This window comes from Protopterus annectens, chromosome 14.part0 (genome assembly GCF_019279795.1).
Source record: "Protopterus annectens isolate FY-2018-M chromosome 14.part0, PAN1.0, whole genome shotgun sequence".
Classification (NCBI taxonomy): domain Eukaryota; kingdom Metazoa; phylum Chordata; order Ceratodontiformes; family Protopteridae; genus Protopterus; species Protopterus annectens.
The window spans coordinates 290,766,590-290,787,275 of NC_056748.1; the positions used below are offsets into that span (position 1 = coordinate 290,766,590).

General features: G+C 39.5%; 1 protein-coding gene across 11 annotated transcripts in view; it reads left to right on the top strand.

The window, feature by feature from the left end:
* The window catches only part of CHST15 (carbohydrate sulfotransferase 15), a 966,917-nt gene that overhangs the window by 671,464 nt on the left and 274,767 nt on the right, over positions 1-20,686 (top strand). The window contains exon 1 of one of the 11 annotated variants that reach the window (XM_044056015.1): positions 11,780-11,865. The exons of 9 other annotated variants lie outside the window; for them this stretch is intronic. The gene's annotated coding sequence lies outside the window, so the exon portion shown is untranslated. Of the gene's footprint in view, positions 1-11,779; positions 11,866-20,686 lie in introns of those variants that run through there. One more of the 11 variants, XM_044056017.1, reaches the window with a different exon arrangement.

The window sequence follows — 20,686 nt, forward strand, 5'->3', positions numbered from 1 at the left end:
AGCCCTGCATGAGTTGGGCCTCGAGCCAGACCATGTATCTGGACTCCTCAACGCCCCACCGCTGTGCTCGAAAGCAACGTCCCTCCCCTACTCCACTCATTCTGCCTGCAGGTCTATTCTACAATCGTTTATGCTGTGTATTCCTGCCTATGGGGCTTATATATGCCGATTTTCCTGCACATTTCTATGATTGGCCATTTTGGAATTGTATCTACTTCACAGAAACTGCTTTATCATGCTCCATTTTGGATTATATCCTATATATATGCTATTTCTGCATTTCTAAGTACTGCTGTCATGGCTTAGTGGTTTAGTACCTTGACTCTAGTGCATGGTATCCTGGGTTTGAATCTGACCACTGAATTTTAATTTTCATGACTGTCTAGAAATGAGTTCAGGACCTGTCAATCAAACATGCCAAAAGCACTTTTAAGCACTTAAAACCAGGTCTGCGCTTGTTTGCGCGGAGCTAACGCATGCGCACCGGCGGTTAGCTTGTGGGCGCGACGCGCACCTCCGTGCAAACGGTGTGCGCTGGGATAAACCTTAATTGGCTAGTAATACGCATGTTGAGCTAAGCACGGCTAGTTGCACACAGTATGAGCCTGTTAAACTGGTACTTAGCTATGGGCAAGCAATTTGCAGCCTTTGAAACACTACTCAGCTACGGGCACTCTGTCTCACAGCAGCTTAGCTATCAGTACATTTCTAAATATTTTTATTATTGTATTACTTGAAAATATATGCTCCATTTCATTCCATTTTACAAAAGGAAATACTTTTACATTTGTACAATACTGTCAGGGGCCTTTTTAGTGCTTATTTACAAAAAAAAAAAAAAAAGGATGTTGTGTGGGCTCGAACCTTGCTTGCCTGCTCTTAAGCCGACAACTCTACCACTATGCTATTACTTCTTGGCTTACTTTGCATATTTAGTTCTTATATCCTTTTCCACTGATTGCTAACTGCAGTTGCGCTAGTAGCACACCCGCGCACACGAGCGCACACAGTAGCAAACATTTACGGGGTTTAAAAAAAATAAAACAGTTTTTATTTTCATTTTATAACATCTGTTCACTTTTTACATTGCTGGTCTGTGGGGGCATATGTTGTGTAGTGTGTTTATTCACATTTCCATGGCCTCTCTCGTGGCTGTTTACTTTCAGCCATTCTAGACTTCCGGGGGTGTGTCCGCTTGCAGGGCTTAGCCTACAGACCCGCCCCCTACTGTCTTACACGGACCGTGTAAGAGTTACGGTGTGATTCAGCATGCCTCATGCACCTCATGCATATGCATGACATGCTAACATCACACCGTTTAACTGCAGCCTCCGTGTAAGAGTTATAACTCTTACACGGAGGCTTCCTGAATCTGGCCCCTAGTTATTTTTGGCTCCTCTTTAGGCCTTTAGCTTTAGTGTTGTAGTTTTATAGTTGTGCTGTGTTAGTTATTGGTGTCTTTTTGACAGATAGTTGTTCTTAGCATTAGTGTTAAGATCGTAATTGTTGTTAGAGTTACAATAGTTGTCATCTAGACTAATTGTTTTTTTTCTATCAAGATATTTTTTTAGGAATAGATGCTATTTAGCCATTCAGAGAATACTTAAAGTATTTGGATAGTCCTTAAGCTTTTTCTATAGTTGTGTTTAATGTTGTACAGTGAACATTGTTGATGTCAGAAAGAACCCCAAGGGTCTAAGAAGTGCACGTCTTGTGGACTCTGCCTATCTAGAAGTGGAGTGCAACATTTGTGCTTTTTTTAGGTCCAGGGCCATTCAAGGTAAAAGGGAAAAACTAACTTTAAAAGGCTTGCCCCCCCCCCCCACCCAACAGGATCTTCGTCCTCACAGCCTATGTTTAGTACTCAAAGGCCAGCCTCAAGTTCAGCTTCACCAAGCAGTGGAATGGAGAAAACAAAAGAAAAAGAAGGGGTGAAGTTGAATGGATGAACAAGAGAGAAAGAGAGAGATCTGACGAAAAAAGACTTGAGAAGTCTAGAAAAAGGTCCTCAGAACTGACAGATCCTTTAGGTCTGGTACCTAAACCTCCAAGGAGATGGAATCTGCCAGCTACTCAGATCCAATTTCCCTCACCTCAGCCTGTATTCTCCCCAATGCTGGTGAGTCCTAGGCTCCATTCACTCATATGACAGGAGATTATACTGCAGACCTCCGTTGGTGGCATTGTCATCAATGTTAGTCCGGTCCAGCAGAAGTCTTACTGAGATGGACATAGATCAGATGATGAGTAAATCTTGAGGACACAAATCCAGCTTTGAGCTGTCCTGACCCAGTTCCCGTGGTGCATTCTGCATACAGGTCTAACTACCCTCCTGTTCTCTCTCTCCAGTACTTGTCTGCCCTTTGGATCTAGTCCGCATTGGTCTGTACCCTCCAGGTGCACCTCAGTCAGAGCCAACATTTACAGGAAATTCAACTTTGACAGCAACCCTTACTCTCTCAACTCTGATTTTTTTTTGGATCAAGATGAGTCTCAGAGCCAAAGCATTAGTACCAGAATCACAGTGATGGCGTTAACTCTGAAGTTTTCTGAACTGTCTCTGCCTCTCAGGACTTCAGCTTTCAACAACTTAGGTCCTAGATCATCCTCAAAGCCAACCTTTACTAAGCTGGGAAAAGTTTCTTTATCCTTAGATAAGATGGATGTTTCCTTGGCTCCAATAGTGGCATCAGTCTTTGAGGCTCTTGAACGGGTTTCACTAGACCAAGGAATCAGGTGCTGCATTTGGGTGTTGATCTGTCCCAAATGTCTGTGGATCCTGTGACTTATTCCTGTCATTCTGTTTGGCAAGGATGGTCGGTACCTTTATTCTTAGAGGATAGTCACCACTCAAGTTCCCAGTATGAGTTAGACCTGTTTCCTGAGGTTCCCCAGAGACAAGGTTCTACAAAGCAGACAAGCAAATGTTATCACATAGATTCTTCCCCAGAGTCTGTCAATGAAGACATAGATTTAAATGAAGGTGAAGGTTCCCCTAGATCCCATCTAGAAGATGCCACATTTGGTGACATTCTAGAACTGATGAAAAAGTGAGGCAGTTGATCTTCTGAAACTCCCTCCCTAAATGAATCTGTGTTCCTGAAGGCATTTGGCACTACGTGGTACCACCTCCGGATGCTATCATAGACCTTGTGGCTCAGTGGGCATGGAAGCATCCTGATGTTGTGGAACTTATCCCTAAGAAGACAGGTAATAATTTAGTAGTTCGAAAGGACAGGAAACACTGGAGAAAAGGGCTACCAGCAGATGCAGTGGTAGAAGTGGCAGCTACAAGAAATTAACTGTCCGAGGAGAGTTGTGCTGTTCATCTCCTAACAAGGAGTCAAGGGCACTGGACAGACTGCAGAAACAGACTTATGCTTCAGTGACATTCACACAAATACCTTGTACACATGATGTATTCAGGGGGACTTGACTAAGAAGCTTACCAAATCTCTCCTAGGTAACTTACCAGTGGATATTCAAAAAACAGTGGGCTTCTAAATGTCTACCATGCGGTCTACTTCTAATGTAGCCATATGTCTGTTTTCCAGTGTAGATGATGGTGCAGTCAGACCAGCAATCCCCTGCATCAACTCCACCTCATTCATCTCAATCAGTTCATGAAACAGTCAAAGTTCCGTAAGGTCATAGTACAGTCCTTATTGCCTCTATTGAGGAAGGATGATTGAGTGTGTTCTAATGAGTTCCAACATGCCTAATAACACAAAAAAGATACAGAAGTGATCCAGGAGCTTTCTCCATTTCCTGCTGGAAACCAATTATTTTCAGTTCGGAGCACTGGCCTTCAGTCTCACCACAGCAGTCCTGGGTGTTGAAAAAAGTTATTGCATTGGTAGCAGCACATCTCAGGCTACAAAGGATCCAGGTCTTCCTGCGCCTAGATGATTGGCTCCTTACTGTTACTTCCAGGGATCTACTGGTAAAACACCAGACCCAGTTACACTGCCTTGTACAGTTACTGGTCAACCAATCAAAAAGCTAGCTATGTCTCACACAACAAAAGGAGTTTAAAAGATGTCACATCAGCATGGTTCCCAAATTTCCAAACATCCAGACACCAGAGTACTATCCCTATGAATAGTGGCCTGTCAGGTTATTCAGCAGCCTGTTTCTTAAGCAGGGTTAATTCTTCATTTGTTAGGTTTGTTGGCCTCTATGATTACTCTAGTCCCCCTTGTGAAATACTAAATAAAAGTGTTGCAGTGGACTCTTTCAGTTCAATGGTCTCAAAGTTTACACTCCCTTCACACCAAAGTTCATCTCACACAGGATTGCAGGAGTCATATCAAATGATGGATGACTACTCCCTCAGTAATGGAAAGGACTTTTTGTCCACAAAATCTCTGGCCACAGTATCCATGGACACTTCCCTTCTCGGATGAGGGACATTTCGAGGCGAAGGTGGTTCAAGATATTTCATCCACCATAGAGGTCAACTTTCACATCAATATTTTCAAGATGACAATGATTGTTCCAGCACTGCAGACTTTTCAAGGCCTTCTACCCAAAGCTGTGATATTTATCCAGGTGAACAGTATGGCGGCAATCTGGTATGTCAACAAACAAGGAGGAACACAATCATAGATGCTTTACCTGGAGGCCATGAGAATATTGCAATGAGAAATTTCTTCCCATCATTTTCTGATAACAGGGCACATCCCAGAGACATCAAACGTGCTAGCAGACAAGCTGAGACAGGATAGTTCTACTGCCTCATGAGTAGTCTGTCAGTCAGGTGGTGACGATGAAAATTTTCAGTTACTGGGGCCAACTTTGCTTCGACAACCTTGTCTCATACCGGAAGAACAAATGCAACAGTTACTTTGCCCTAATCACTCCACAGGGACAGACACTGATGGATGCTGTAGTCCACAATTGGCTGCCCGGTCTACTCTACGCTTTCCCCATGATACTGCCTTTGACAAAATTCATTCAGAAAGTCAGAAGGTGCAAGACCAGAGTGATCCTCATTGCTCCACTTTGGACACAATAGGTTTGCTTCCCCTTCCTTTTGTCTCATGTGATATGCCCTCCCTGAGTACTGGAGTACAATCCAGACCACATAAGTCACCCATCTAGACTGCTTCTGCTGGATCTATAAGCCTTAAACTTGTCCACATTGTTCCTCCAATTCTAACAATAGCCATTTGTGCCAAGCTATCTTCTTCAGCGATTCACATTATTTCTGCCACTCAAAAAGTCTACCAAAAAGATATATCAAAGGAAATGCAAATAAAATCTATATGACCTTCCTTAAAAGGATTAGATCCTTGTTCTGCACCTGTTCCATTGATTTTAGATTTTCTATCCAAACGTTTTGAGAAAGGGTCCAGTTTCTATACTATCTGGTATATGGTTAATCATCAAAGGGAGTAAACATCGAACAACAGTTCATCAAAATCAAGCCATTGTATGTCCTTCTGTCCAACGTGCATGTCATCAAACTTTTGAGATGGGGAAAGTTACTAGTTGTCCAACACTTCCCATCTCACAAACACCAGTATTTCAGACACACAACCCCAACTATATACACCAACTCCGAGATTGCACTACAGTGGGGAAAAGTGAGATGGAGAAGTGTTGGCCAACTAGTTACTTTCCTTGTCTCACAGGTTTGATGAAGTACACATTCAAGAGTTGGACTTCAATGGATTGATTTCAATGAACTGCTTTTTAATGTTTACTCCCTTCAGTGATTAAGCATAGACCTCTACACTATCAAGATGCAGATGGCAGCCATATCTAATTTTCACATGGGCATAATAACACCTCTGTAGCCTCTCTTAAATCAAGGGTGCCTTCTTACTCAGACTCCCAATCAGGTATCTAGTCACCCCATGGAACATTATTATCCTGTTTCAAAATTTGACCCAAAAACCTTTAGAACCATCAGCTTCAGTCAATATCAAGTATCTCTCATGGAAAACATTTTTTCTTACTGCAATCACAGTCAAATTTATGAAGCACAAGCATTGTCTTGCAAACCACCACTTCTCGTATTTCATAAAGTTAGGGTTGCCTTAAGAACTAATTTTTCTTTTCTACCAAAGGTAACATTCACAGTTAATTTGAGTAAGTCATTTGATTTACCAGTCTTTATTCCCAAAGTTCTCAGACAAAGGTGAATGTATCCTAAGTACCCTAGATGTTCACAAACTGCTCAGGTTCTATTTACATTGAACCAAGGATATCAGAAAGACAAATCAACTATTCATATCCTTTTCTAAAGCAAAACTGGGGAAAAGCATGTCAAAGGTCAATATTTTCAAATGGCTATCTATGAAACCAAAAGCCCACTCCACAAGGGCAATAGCTACTTCTGCAGCATTCATGAAGAGAGTGCCCATTGATGACATTTGTGCAGCAACATGGCCCATGGTTCTCACCTTCTACCACATTACAGTTGGATGTGCAGTCCAGAGCATGGTTTGACTTTGATTCCACTATACTCAGGAATGTCCTTCCTTGATGCCACCAAGGTGCTTTTCACAGCATGGGAGTCTATCCCAAAGGTTGAATCAGATGAACATAGATGATATTGTATATGAAAGTTATGTACTAACCATAACAATAAATAAGTATTTTCTCATTTTCATCCAGTTCAACATCCCTCTCCACTTTCCCCTTTCAATATTGTCACTGACAGATTCTGGTGACTGGACAGATCTCACCTAAGACCTTGTCTGATAACATTTCCTTTTGAACCTTTTCTGTGATATTAACATGCCCCCCCCTCCCCAGCTGTAGCACCATTTTTTCCAGTTGTAGGAAGAAGTCAATGTTTTAGATATGGTCAGCAAACTCAATTTGAGGTACTTTAGTGGAGAGCAGGGTATTATGGGTAGGGGAGGAGCCTCAGATCCACAGCTTTAGATGAAGGTGGTGAGTTCAGCTCTGATCAGATCTGACAATCCAACTGTATGAAAATAAGAAAACACGAATAATTGTGTTGCTGTTACTAAGAGGAAACCCATATCAATCTATAAATATATTTACTTTTTGAAAGTCATCCTAATGACTGCTTTTGATGAATTTGCAGCACCATTCACACTTGACTGACAAAAATTGTATACAGCAGATGCCTCATGATAGGCTCTAGGAAACATTCTAATTTACAAAGTAAGAAATCTAGATAATAATTTCCAGTTAAAAATTTGCACATTGTGATGTAACCCTGAAACCACATTATAGAAGTTTGCTCTTTGCCAAGCTTCAAAAGCCTTTATATTAGGAGATTGTGGCTAACTCTGTTAAATGATTTTTAAGATGTCCAGGAACAAAATGCATTTTTATAAGAAAAGTTGAACATAATATTAAAATACATATGCATGATTCCATTTAAAATACAGGGGGATGACTGGAAGGTCTTATCTCTGACCAGGCAAACATATCCCTAAAAACACATTTCTGAAAGTTATTAAAATGCCTTAAAAACTTGTATGGATATTTATTCAATCAAAAATCAATTCATGATCCATAACACAGATGAGTACAGACTGAGTATATACACTCAACTGGCCTGTGATGTAAGTCTTTATAAAATGTAATCTTTTACATTTAGCTTTCTGGAGACTCCTCTGCAGAAAACTGTCTATGCCTAGATGTTAGAAATGATTTCTTCTCCAAAAGCAGTTTCCATCATCTACACATAGAGATAGCTGCTGCAGGTTATTTTTCACAGATATGGAACTCTTCTTCTTTCTTTGCTTTGCCTGTCTGCTCTATTTTTATGGTTCCGGGAACTTTGACTAAAAGCTATAGAAGGCTTTACCTGTTCTGAAACGGCTAGTAAAAGTTCCTTTCAGCCAACATAAATGTAATTTACATTCATTTTCCAATTTTGGAGGAGATACAGCAGAAGTAACATTAAATATCGTCAAAGATAATATCCATCACAGGTAAAAACCCTGTTAGCTTTATTGATGGTATGTGGACAAGTTATTATCAGCATGAAGAGCTGAAAACATCTTAAAAAGTTATATTATAAACTAGGTAGATGGTTTTGTATGTGTTTTATTAAACAACAGTGTTTTGTCTTTAAAAGTAATGTTAACAGATAGGATACTCCAAGAAATTTCTGTTATTAACTGCAGTATTAGAAGGGTCTTACTGTGTTTCTGTTACTGATATAAGTAAGCATGCAGCCAGCAATTTGGAAAGGGAAATCAGATGCATGCTGTTACATACTGATTTTAGAGACTATTATATTGCCAGCCTACACTCAGATGTTTTACAAAATGTCTTTGTAATATGTGACAAGTTGAAGAAATAAAAAGCTGTTGCTATTATTATTATTATTATTATTACTATTATTACTATTATTATTATTTCTTGAGGATGACACAATCTCAGACCAGGTTGCTTTTCTAACTGATGCACTGTTTAGATAAGGCCAAAGGCTGTGACACATCAGGCTTATCTAGTACAGAATTAATAACGCTAACACACGCCAAGTAAGAAGTCCATGTCCACTGAAAGACATAATGTTTTGAAGTGTCTGTGTAAGCCACTAGAGGGACAACATCTTTTCATTGTTTTGTCACCCATCAAACCAAATGTGGAAAGACTGAAAAAAAAAAAACTTGATGCATAAGCTCCTAAACCCCACCCTGAAATAAAGGGTCAGCACACTTTAACGACAAGGCCAGCAGTATAAATAATTGGATGACCTTATAAGATTCATTAGATATGCATCTATGAATGTAAAGGTTGCATACTCTTGTAAATGGTCTGCATGAATAGGCATACATAAGCCCATTATGTTGTCTAAAAATCTAAAATGTGTATAAAATAGAGAGTTACGATCGGGTCTCTGATCGTAACCAAATGTTGTTATGTATTCAAGACATGGATGAATAGAAATTCACCTCGAAAGTGAAGCTTGAGAGATGAATCTTGGCATCCATGTTGAGAACACATAACAAAGGGTACGTGCAGCTTTATCTATTCCATGTACTACCCGTAAAAAAAAAAAAAAAAAAGCCAAAGTGTTTTACCAGCTTTGAAAAACAGAAAAGCACTTAGTGAGTGCTGTCATGTGGACAGCAGGTAAAAAAAAATCAGTGACAGTTTTTAAATACTGCCCTAGTTTAAATAATTTGCTTATAGACTATAAGGTTCAGTGAGCATAGCAGGACAACTATTTAAGGACTGAAGAACATCCTTTCCCTTATCCCAGACTGTGACAGCACTTAGGGTATGTGTAACATTTGTTACACACCTTTGAAAGTGCTGTTATAGTCAGGCCTCACACTGTAGCAGCAGCAGCACAAGTTTATCTTTTTTTTCTGATTTTTGAGTTAATCATGATGGTCCTTGTAGTACAAAAACTTTTAGAATTATGTGTGTTGTCATAACTTGTATTCAGTGTAATTAGATAGTATGTATGTTAATTTTATCTATCTGTAGGGTATTGTACTATACTTTACTCCAGTGCATGAAAACCTTGCTTCCACTCTATGTCATTTACTTTTAGATAAGACAACATAATAATGCATTCATCAAGAAATTACAAAGAGGAAACCTTGCAATTTGATTTCTAAGTAAAACTGTTGCTGAAAAGAGTGTCCTATGCACTCAAGGCATTGGACTGATATTCGCAGGCCTATGTTTTAATATTCCTGTGGAAAGTGTAGTTATAGCTGTGTATATGATAGGAACCACATAAGTGTTGTTACAGGTATGGTTGTAATAGTTATGCCATATCGGTGACTTTAATACCCTGTAATCTTCCACTAGGCAGGGAGTCATTTAAAAACACTTTATCTAAAACTGTCTGTGCCTTCTGAAATGTGTTTCATTCTTTATAAAAAAGTTCAAAATGCTTATGTCACTACCTTTACTGAATTGCATTTTAAAGCTACTACCACACTTTGCACTGTGTGGCCACTGGCCTGACCACACAAAATAGACTGCAGTCCCCATGAGTATGTAATAACATGGACTCCTGATGACTGGGATGAAAGTGCTTAGTTCTTTTACTTTTTGGAGCAAATATTACTGTTTGAGACCCTTTGTGTAGATCCTAAGCATGTCCTGTTGTTTATTGGTTTGTTTTATTACGCTTTTGCTTTCTGCTCTTCTTCTTGATTCTTGCACTAAAGTAGAAACCTAATGTCAAGGTAACCCCCCTACCCATGTCTCACTCATGAAAGCTTGCCATATTTATGTCTAAGGTAGAGTGTTTGCAGCAGTCAACTAAGTAACTCAGATATGTGGTCCCTTAACCTGACTTACACACTTAATTTATTATTAAGATAATTGTGCATCTTATTCACATACAATTTCAATTCTAATTAAAATGTCAGGCATACATCACAAAAGTACTACATTCCCATAAATGTAGCTGGTACAGACAGGACAATTTAACCACAGACTATATAGCACAGGATAGGCAGTGAAAACCATAGGATCTGGAGGTACATCAAACCCCCTACTATGCTTCTGAACAGAGCTGTGGACCCCCCCGCACCACCTAACTTATGTGTGCTAACCCTACCCTACCCCTAAACCCCTAACCTTAACCCTAACTCTTCACATAATATTAGAAAATACTCTTTCCTTAACAGTACCAGTACACAAGACAAAAGGACACATAATACACATAACACCAAACATCCAAACTTGTAAATCTGTCCATTTACCTAACACTTACCAGATTTGTAAGCTGTGAACACTCTCTTATACACACCAGCCACTGTAACCTTTACAGTTAAACATTCATTTCCTACTACAGTCCTACCTAGAAAACACTGTAAAAGATGAGCATTCAGTCAAAATGTGATTTTCATATTTTGAGCTTTCATTGTTTTTTCTAATCCTCAAAACTTTTCAATCAAATGTGCTTTCGATATTTTGAGCTGTAACCCTAATAAGACACCAGAATTTGCTGAAAGAAAGGAGAGGTTTTGTAAATTTTGGTGGGTGAAAAAGGCACCTTCCACATACACGTAATGGGCATAGGGCAGTGATTGTCTTGGTTGGGAAGCTAGTCCACCATAGGACAGTCAAATGCACAGTAGAATGCTTGGATGCACATTTCACACACACACACACACACACACACACACACACACACACACACACACACACACACACACACACACACACACACACACACACACACACACACACACACACACACACACACGATTCATTCTGAACATCACCGATTAATCTACTGACATGCAGACATGACAGGAAATCTGCCCCCTTGTGAAAGCCCTTACACTTCATTGTTAAAAGTCATCTGTTATTAGCACTCTTATCTAGTAAGAAAATAATAAAATACTGTAGTTTACTGTTAGAAGTTGCAGAAAATTTTAACATCATTTTAGCTTTATCCTAATTACTTAAAAGAATTGTAGATGTATCATATTGTTAAAGACTGGTTTCATTTTTATTACCAATGTAGAAAAGCACATTCATATTTTTAGAAGAGGTCAGTGAATTCTAAACAAATCTATCAAATTTAAGGTCGACAGCTTGGTTTTTAAATTCTTTAGCTCCACTCATGTTTATTGCTATCCCTGAAGGCTAATTCCCTATTTATCTGTTGAAGATATGTATTATTAGGCTATTGCCTATTGCTATGAAAATTATGAGTAATTTAGCTTGAGTTTTTTTGTTGAAGACCTGGCCAAATATCTGTACTGTTAGTATCAGAACACTGTTGCAGTCTCTATTGGTCCACTGCATAGAACTCTGTCATTATTTAAATGATTGACTGGGTGTATGTTAAATTCACAAGGATGTAACTTGTCAGTTCGATTTAGTCTTTGTAGCGAGCATGATTTTCTGGTTTGCTGCCTCTTTTCTTGGTTCGTCATAAAGCCTACTGTGGTAAGATACTAAAGTACTCATTTCATGAGTCAAGTTTAATCGTGTTTACTTTTTCTTTCTGAGGTCATGTGTGATACTGATATGATCTCTTATTTGTGTACGTATTTTGTATAACATCAAGTACTTTAATTGAATGTACTTCACTACCTTTTGTAGTTTTGAGTAGTCTTTTTGCATCTTTTTCCAATATGTATGCTTTCCTGAATTCTTTTTGAATTTATATACTGCCTATTAACTAACCTATTCTGCTCACAGATAGTAGCATTCTCATTATACAAATGATTATGTAAAATATTTCATACACAATAATCTCTAAAACAAGTGTACAATTCAGAACAAAATCGATAACAGTTATATTAGTGGATGATAGGTAATATGCCAGGTATAAGGAACATCAGTTATTTAATCAAATATGCATATATTACTGAATAGGAAAAGAATGATGTGGTACCTTGCAAAGGAATCTTGTTTGAAGCTTGGAATCAATCATATATTAATATACTGTTTGCATTAGTTTTGATTCTGTGATATGTATTATATGTTTATTTCAGTTATGTTTCATGGAAGCAAAAAGCTAGGAGTACATAAAGTTTGGAAGTAATATTTGTTTATAATTGATAGTTCTCAGGAGCACTGCTTGACAGATTACAAATGTATATACATCATTTACTCCTTGCAACAGCACTTCTGAAATGTTTGCTGTAGTAGCATGATTTAGTATAACAGAAAGAGTATTGTATGAATCCTGAGTTTTAGTATCATAGCACACATTTATTTGTTTAATACACCAGATAATTGGGCAGTCCTACTAACAAGATTCCCTTTACAGTGGTGGACCCACGAGAAAAGTTTTGCAAACTGTTGTACATGAATGTTAGTAATGTACTGTTTTGAAAAGGAAACATCTCATGGTCAAGACTTTATTTACTTCTTACGCAAGTTACATCACATTCTTAAGAGTTAGAGCTTTGGACCACCTAATACTAAGGAAAGTTAACAGATTATGCTGCAATGTTAGCATCACGAACAGATTGCATGCATAACACATTTTTAGGTGAGGTGCTTAGGAAACAACATGCTAAGTAATGCTAAACTGGTATAGTAAATAATTGGGTGCATTTGTGTGTGTGCGTGTGTGCGTGTGTGCGTGTGTGTGTGTGTGTGTGTGTGTGTGTGTGTGTGTGTGTGTGTGCGTGTGTGTGTGTGTGTGTGTGTGTGCGTGTGTGTGTGTGTGTGTGTGTGTGTGTGTGTGTGTGTGTGTGTGTGTGTGTGTGTGTGTGTGTGTATTTTACATGTAGAGATAAGTACCTGCTTTACTGTTAGTAGTAGTTCATAGATTAGCTTATAAGTGTTTCCTTCTACAGTTGCAATACACCTACTGAACATTTCTTGAAAGTTTTGAAAAACATTTGTTTGTAACAATACATACCATGCCAAGGAAAATAACATGCATTTTGGCTTAATGGATGAAATCTAATTATGAATAGAATGTACAGCTTGAAGTTCAAAAGCACTGAGCATTTTTGCCTTTCTTATTATTACAGATTTATTGATACTTCATTGTAACTGCTGAGTGGATTTTTGGGGGTGGAGGTAACACTACTAAGAATGTGTATACTTTGTACTGAGATGTGGAGTAAGTTGCAAAGGTTTAATTGCTCTGTGTTGTCATGCAGCTTTGCATTATTTTAATTGTTATAACATTGTTGAGAATACATCCTTTTACGTAGTTATTTGTTTACGCAGTTTATACAGGTTGTATTTCATAAATGAGTACATTGAAGCACTGTGTGCAAGGTTAAATTGTGCTTTTTAGGACTTCCCATCTATAAGCTGACACTGGAATACATGAATGCATTTATACAAGTTTCATTTTAGATTTCTAGAAGCAATTTATGACACTTCATATTATTACACTGTTTCAGCCTCTTTGCAGAACGTTGTGTGCCTATATGTTCTATAATTCTAAGACTGAAATAGTATCAAAGGCTGATAATAAAAGTGAGAAATGTCATTCTCTGGTTGTTGCACTGGAGAGTAAATAATGCTACTGGTTGGATAAGCAAAGTCTCCAACTTAAATTAAGTGTGCTGATACACTACAAATATAACAGCTGAGGATAAATTCAAAATGTTATTTTAACTATGTCATCTATATATTCTTACTTGAGAAATATAAGATTTATAACTTAATAGACTTTAGACAGCATTTCTGTTTTTTCTTGTAGAATATGCAGGCTTTTCTACAGTGCTGCTTGAAGCATTTTTGAGTCAGTAATGTAGATGATCCCTTTGTGCTTGCAGGATAGAATTATTACTTTCATTGTTCATAGCTTCATAGGTATATACTAGGCTATAGATCCCTAAGGATCTTTAGAAGTGTAAGTATACATTTCAATGAAGTTTTTATCCCTTATATTTTATACGAACAACCAAAAGACAAGCAGAACATTTATCTGTCGCCACTTTACGTGAGGAATACAGCGCTAAACTAAGGTTGAATGTGTGGCTAGCCATCCACTTTGCAACACATTCTTATCACAGGATCATAGGGGGTTACTAGGCTAATGGCCCTGGGGTCCTTACAAGCCTAGCCAAGAGTTTATCCCCAAAAAAGTAACCTCAGTTGGCACCTGTCACCCCTGTCAATGAGGGACAAAGGTGGAACCCCTGGGACAAATTTGTGGTTTCCCATCCACTCATCAAAATTGTACTTGAAGAGGGTCAGTGAGGTACTCTGACATGTATGGGAAGTCTATTCCAGAGATGAGGCAGCCACTGGCAGACAAACCTCTCTCCAGCAGGTTGTGTTGATGTCGCATAGCAGATTTAAGCCTATGGAGTGGGTAATGCACAATGAGTTAGACTTACGGATATTTATTTTATTTATTTATTTATTTCACATTTGTTAACTGGGTTTGTCCAGCTGGGTAAGAATTTACCCTTTTTCAGTGGAGACCCGAGGGGAAAAGCCCCAAACAGACATACAAATACATACAAATAGAAACCAATTAACAATATTAAAGAGCAAAGCAATCTTATGGATACAAGAACATAATGTACTCAGTGGAATAGTACATAGCTATATATACAAAAAGTGTAGTAATAGGTTGTAACAGGAGAAACAACAATAATAAATCCAGCAGGTAAGCAGGAAGGAAGTTAAGGTTGTAGGTAATATAATGAAAAGAAACAAGGTATAATTAGATTAGTGGCTAGAAGAAGAAATGTGTAAGTGCAGGGGCTTCAGAATTGAGGGGAAAGTAGAGTGAGAGTAAAAAGTAGAGAGGGTGACTGCACAAGGGACCGTAGGTCAGAAGAGGGAATGGTGCAAAAGAAGATCGTAGTAGAGGAGGGATGTAGTGAACTAGAGGGAGGGTACAGAAAGAAGAGCAGTTGGATAAAGTAAGTTATAGAAAGAGTAAAAAGGTCTTATACATCAGACTTAGTGGTGAAGTGGGTACCTCCAGCAGGGCAGGGTCTGGTATTGCCTTGTAGGCGAGACACAGATCACCTCTGAGCAATCTGTATTATACCGAGTAAAATGATAGTGATTTGAGGCTGTCCGCATAAGACAGGTGTGGGAGGCCATAGATTCTCTTTGTGAGGTATTTCTGTGTCCTTTCCAGTTGGTGCAGGTGTTTGGAGAGGTACATAACAAATGGGGCATTATACTCAATTATAGGTCTAACGAGGGAGGAGTACAGAGAGGTAATAACCTCCTTTTTTTCTGGATGCAATCCCTTTACTTATGAGATGAATCAAGTAGAAGGCTTTTCTGACCACTGCCGCCACATGATAGTCGAATGTGAGATTGTTGTCAACCGGAGTACACAGGTGTCTCACCAGAGGATGTGTGCTTAGGAGGGTGGCATTTATGTGATAATCAGTAGGGGCTGTGTTTTTGCTGAATGGTATGATAATACATTTTTTTGTGTTTAACTTAAGGCCATGACTTTGGCACCAGTTATTTGTAGCTGTGAGACCCTCTTGCAGTATGTTAACGTCATTTGGGGAGTCAGTGACAGCACCCAACCTGCAGTAATCTGCAAACTTGCTCAGCCACAGGCCCTTGGTCTTTGCCTGGACCTCTGAGAAGTAAATGCCAAACAGTAGGGGTCCCATGACAGATCCCTGTGGAACAGCACTAGTGACAGGTCTGCTGTCAGAGGTGGTGGTGCCTATTTTGACCTTGTGGGTCCTATCTTTCAGCCAGTTGGCCACCCATTTGATGAGACAGGGATTAACACCAAGTTGTGTTAGCTTTTCAATGATGGTCGAGTGGGGGATTGTGTCAAAGGTCTTGGCCAAGCCAAGGTAAGCTGTATGTACGGATTTTCCCTCATCCAGGGCCATGGTGATGGTCTCAAAGAAGTTAACTAGGTTCAGCAGGCAAGATCTGCCCCTGACAAATCGAATTGGGTGGGGTCAAGTGTTTGCCTAAGTCCTTGTATTCATAATAATAGGCTCCATGGCTTTACAGATCAGACATATCAAGCTAATGGAGCAATAGTTTCCTGGGTCAGTAGTGGCACCACCTTTGTGCAAGGGGATGACAGTGGTGGTTCTCCACTCTGCTGGAATGAAGCCTGTATTTAGGCTGCAGTTGAATAGGGTGTTCAGTGGTGAAGCTAGATCTTGCTGGAGATGGTGCAGAATACAGCCTGTGCTATTATCAGGTCCTATGGACGCTGTGTTCTTTGCCTTGAATAGGGCCTTTAACACTTGATCTACAGAGATGTGAGGTGTGGGACAAGTATCAGGGATGTCAACTGGGCCTTTAGGGGAGCGATAAGGGGGTGAGGTTTGTGCTGAACCTGTCAGCTAGTAGGTTGGCTACATCGGCAGGATCAGTGTAAAAGTGGTACCATTAAGTACTAATTCTTAACAAACTTGTGCTTTGCCATGGAGGTTCCTAACATTACTGAAGAAGGACTTGTGGTTTCCTTTTGTTTTGGAGGCTAGTATCAACTCATAATTGGCTTTGGAGTTTTTCACTAGTGATCTACTTTGCTTGTTGATGCAGAGGAGGAAGATTTTCCTATTTGGAATTTGTTCCTTTTTACCCTTGGACAACAGTTTCTTCCTTTTGTTGTTAAGCCTGTTGATAGAGGATGGCCACCAGACAGGTTTGTGTTTCCTTGAGGAGCAGGTTTTAGTTCTGTTGGGTATGGCTGAGTCTATGAAGGTGTACAGGTGCTTGTATACTGCACTGGCGTACTGTTTAGCATAGTTGTCTGCATCCTCTGAGGGGGGCAGTGGTGTGAAGCTGCTGATATCATCCCTTAGTAGGGTGTAGTCAGCTTTTGAGAAGTTTTTTAGCCTGGTTACAGCTTGGGAGGGGTTGGGTGGGACAGAAACTTTGAATGACACAGACTGATGATCTGATCTCACAAGGGAAGAACATATTATGGGAGTGGTGCAGCAGAGAAACTTTGAATGAGACATACTGATGATCTGATCTCACCAGGGAAGAACATATTATGGGAGTGGTGCAGCAGTCACCCATGTTGGTGAGAACCAAGTCCAGAATGTTATCTCCCCTTCTGCAGGATGAGACCAGCTGGTCTAGTGCATTAGAGTTGATGAAGTCAAGGAATCATTGGGTGAGTGCATTAGTGCAGGAATAGTTCACCCAGTCTATGGTGGGGTAGTTGAAGTCACCTAGGATCAGGGTGTTGGGGGGTACCTTGATGGAGTCAAGTAGTCCCAGGTAGGAGGAGTGAGTGTTCTGAGACATGGAGGGGAGTCTATAGCTGGCTATAACTTGGATGGGTGTCTTGCCAACTGTCAGTTGCACCTAGAGTAATTCCAGTGGGTCATGCTGGTAAACCATTCAAGAGATATGCCTGTATTTAGTGAAGATAGAGACTCCACCACCCTTAGTCTTCCCAACCTTATTTTGGGGTTGGAAAGTGTGGAATAAGGTATAGCCTGGTAAAGTAGGGGTGCACTCCTGCAGCCCTGAGCCAAGTTTCCATGACTGCACAGACATCGGCATCTTCCAGTGTGAGGAGAGCCTCCAGTGAGTGCATTTTCAGATTAGGGCTGCTAGCACTGAGCAGCATGACCTGCAATTAGTCTAAAAATGACACAATGGGGAGGCAAGAGCCTTGGCCAAGATCTGGAATCCAAGGGGTGACAGGTGGAAGCCATCTCTGGCAAAGCAATGAGGCCTGTTAACCATGTCATCCCATGTCATCCCAGGCAGACAGATACTGGATTCCCTTGGAAAGACACCAGAAGTTAAGCCAATTATTGAAGTCAATAATTTTTTGTTGGTATTGTGGCATCATTCTCAGTGAAGGTAGGATGCTGCTCAGGGCTAGGGTCACACTTGCCTGGAGTACTTAGTCTGAGAGCTCAATAATGTCTCTCTTCATATAGCCTAGGGAGGTACATCTCAAGTCATTCACATCAACATGGACAATGACAAAGTCATATTTGTACTTGTTGTGGAGAGACTTAAGTGCGTGCATGATGTGGCGGATTCTAGTACCTGACAAACAGCTGATCATGACCTTCTCCTTCTTGAGCCTATTGAGTCACCAATGACTACTATGTTTGGTTTACTGTTATGCCTACTGAGCTGTGTTTGTGAGACACTGGTGTGTTGATTACTTTGTGCGATGTGATTGACATTGTGCATAGAATATTTGTGAGTGTGTTTTGGGGGTCTCTCTTTTTTAGGTAAATTTTTGTTGAGGACTCCTGCATAGGTGGGAGTGTGACTCTGTGATGTGTGTGGTGTGGTACTTGTACTGGCACTCTCCTCTCTGTCAGGAGTACTGACTGTGGTGTGAAAGAGCATGGATTCCAGCTTACTGATGTAGATGCATCTTTCGCAAGGAGAATAATTTTGTTTTAGGAGGAGGGGACTGTCCGTGAGCATGAGGCAGTTGCTACACTGTTTCAGTATGTCCATGTTGACCAGACTGGCAGGGGAAACTGATGGGAATTGTCCAGACATAGTGTTCTGAATACTTGGTGGACTTAGGGAGAGCAAGGTTTGATGAGGGTTTGTCCACAAAAAAACCCTAAATGTAAAAGAACTGGCCTGAAGTACAAGTGCTAAAATCAAAATTAAGATGCTTAGAATACCAAACACATGTAGTCAGGCTACTAACAAGCAGTAATAAGTGCAGAATAAGACCACTTGAACACTTAAGAGTACACAGAGCAGCAAACTAAGGTAATAAAGAAGGTAGAATACATTTACAGTAAGAGCAACTGAATATAGTACAAATACATTTTTTTTGTTAGTGGAGAGGGATGGAATAGAGCAAGATTAAGAGATTACAGGGGGTTGTCCTTCCCAAATGCTCTTTCTGCACACAGTGGATAGAACTGAAGAGATGGAACTAGTAGAAGTGTCTGAAATCAAAATATGATCTCACTGTACTCAGATGAGTGAGCAAATGAGATGCGTCCAGGAGGAGTGTTCAAACGCAAATTTACAGGAGGGGGGGGCAATTCTAAAGCCACCAAGATTAATGCCATAACAAGAACAGGGAGGGATAGTGTGAAACTAACTGCAGAGAGACAGAGAGACCATGATATTTAATGAAACAAATAAATAAAATGCAGTACTATTTGTAACAGTGCGAGTGCAGAACAAAGTATACTTAACTCAGCTTGTACTTCATTTGATTACAGGTAAAGAGCAGCCAGCCTAACAGTTCAGATATTGAGAAGAGATAAATACACAGATATGTGACTAACGCTTAAAAGGTACAGAGAAACCATCTAGGCGAACAGTTAAACACCAAATATCAAAGAAGTGAAATAACAATAACCCCCAATGAAACCAGGTGGCTACACTTCTAGCAAACTAACTGCAGGGAGACAGAGAGACCACAATATTGAATGAAACAAATAAATAAAATGCAGTGCTATCTGTAACAGTGCGAGTGCAGAACAACGTATACTTAACCCAGCTGCATCCTCACTGTTTACTCTGGGTTTAGGCACTTAATTCAAAGAGATACTAAAAAAATAAATAATAAATAATTCATTAATCTATTAATTTTGGTAACCTGGTTAAGTAGACTAGTAAGTTGACACTTTTCAGCAGTGACCCAGGCTAATTAATTTGAAATTTGGTAAATGGGTAAGTGGACTGGTCAATTAACCCTTTTCAGCTTCTACTGATTCGACAGAGGAGCAAAGTACCTAATATAGCAAAAAAAAAAAGTTAAAAGTGAAATTACATCATACAATACCAAAAATTTATATCTAACGTTAATACTTATAGAAAAATAGAAAAGTGGTAGCAAGAAATAATATTTACAATATTTGCAGTATTTACAAAGTGGAAATTTTTTCAGCAGAGTGATAAAACAATATTCACATTAAGTAAAAAAACTTCAGAAAGCTTTCTGTTCACACTGGTAGTTGCCAATCAGCACCAAAAATCTACACAAAAGCTACTGGTAACACACTAAAGATTGGCTACCTCCCAAGCAATGTACAGAAAAGAATTCAGTGAAATTCATCTCCTTTCCACCACACAAAAGAAATACCTGGAATAATCCTAGACCAAACTCAGTCTTTCAGAAAATATATCGAAGTGCACAACAGTACACTATTACATTATATAAAGGTATCATATAAAACTTTCCAATTTCTGTCCACTGAGGCAATGCAGTCACTAACCATCAATGTTTTATTCCCCAGTTTAGAACACACCCTACAATTTATGGCTCTAAGTTCTCCCGAAAATATTTCAATGCTGCAAATAGCTAAAACTAAAAATAGTAAGATTTATTCATTTACCCCATAAAAGAGAACAGCAGTGATATAATATGAAGCTCCAAATGGTT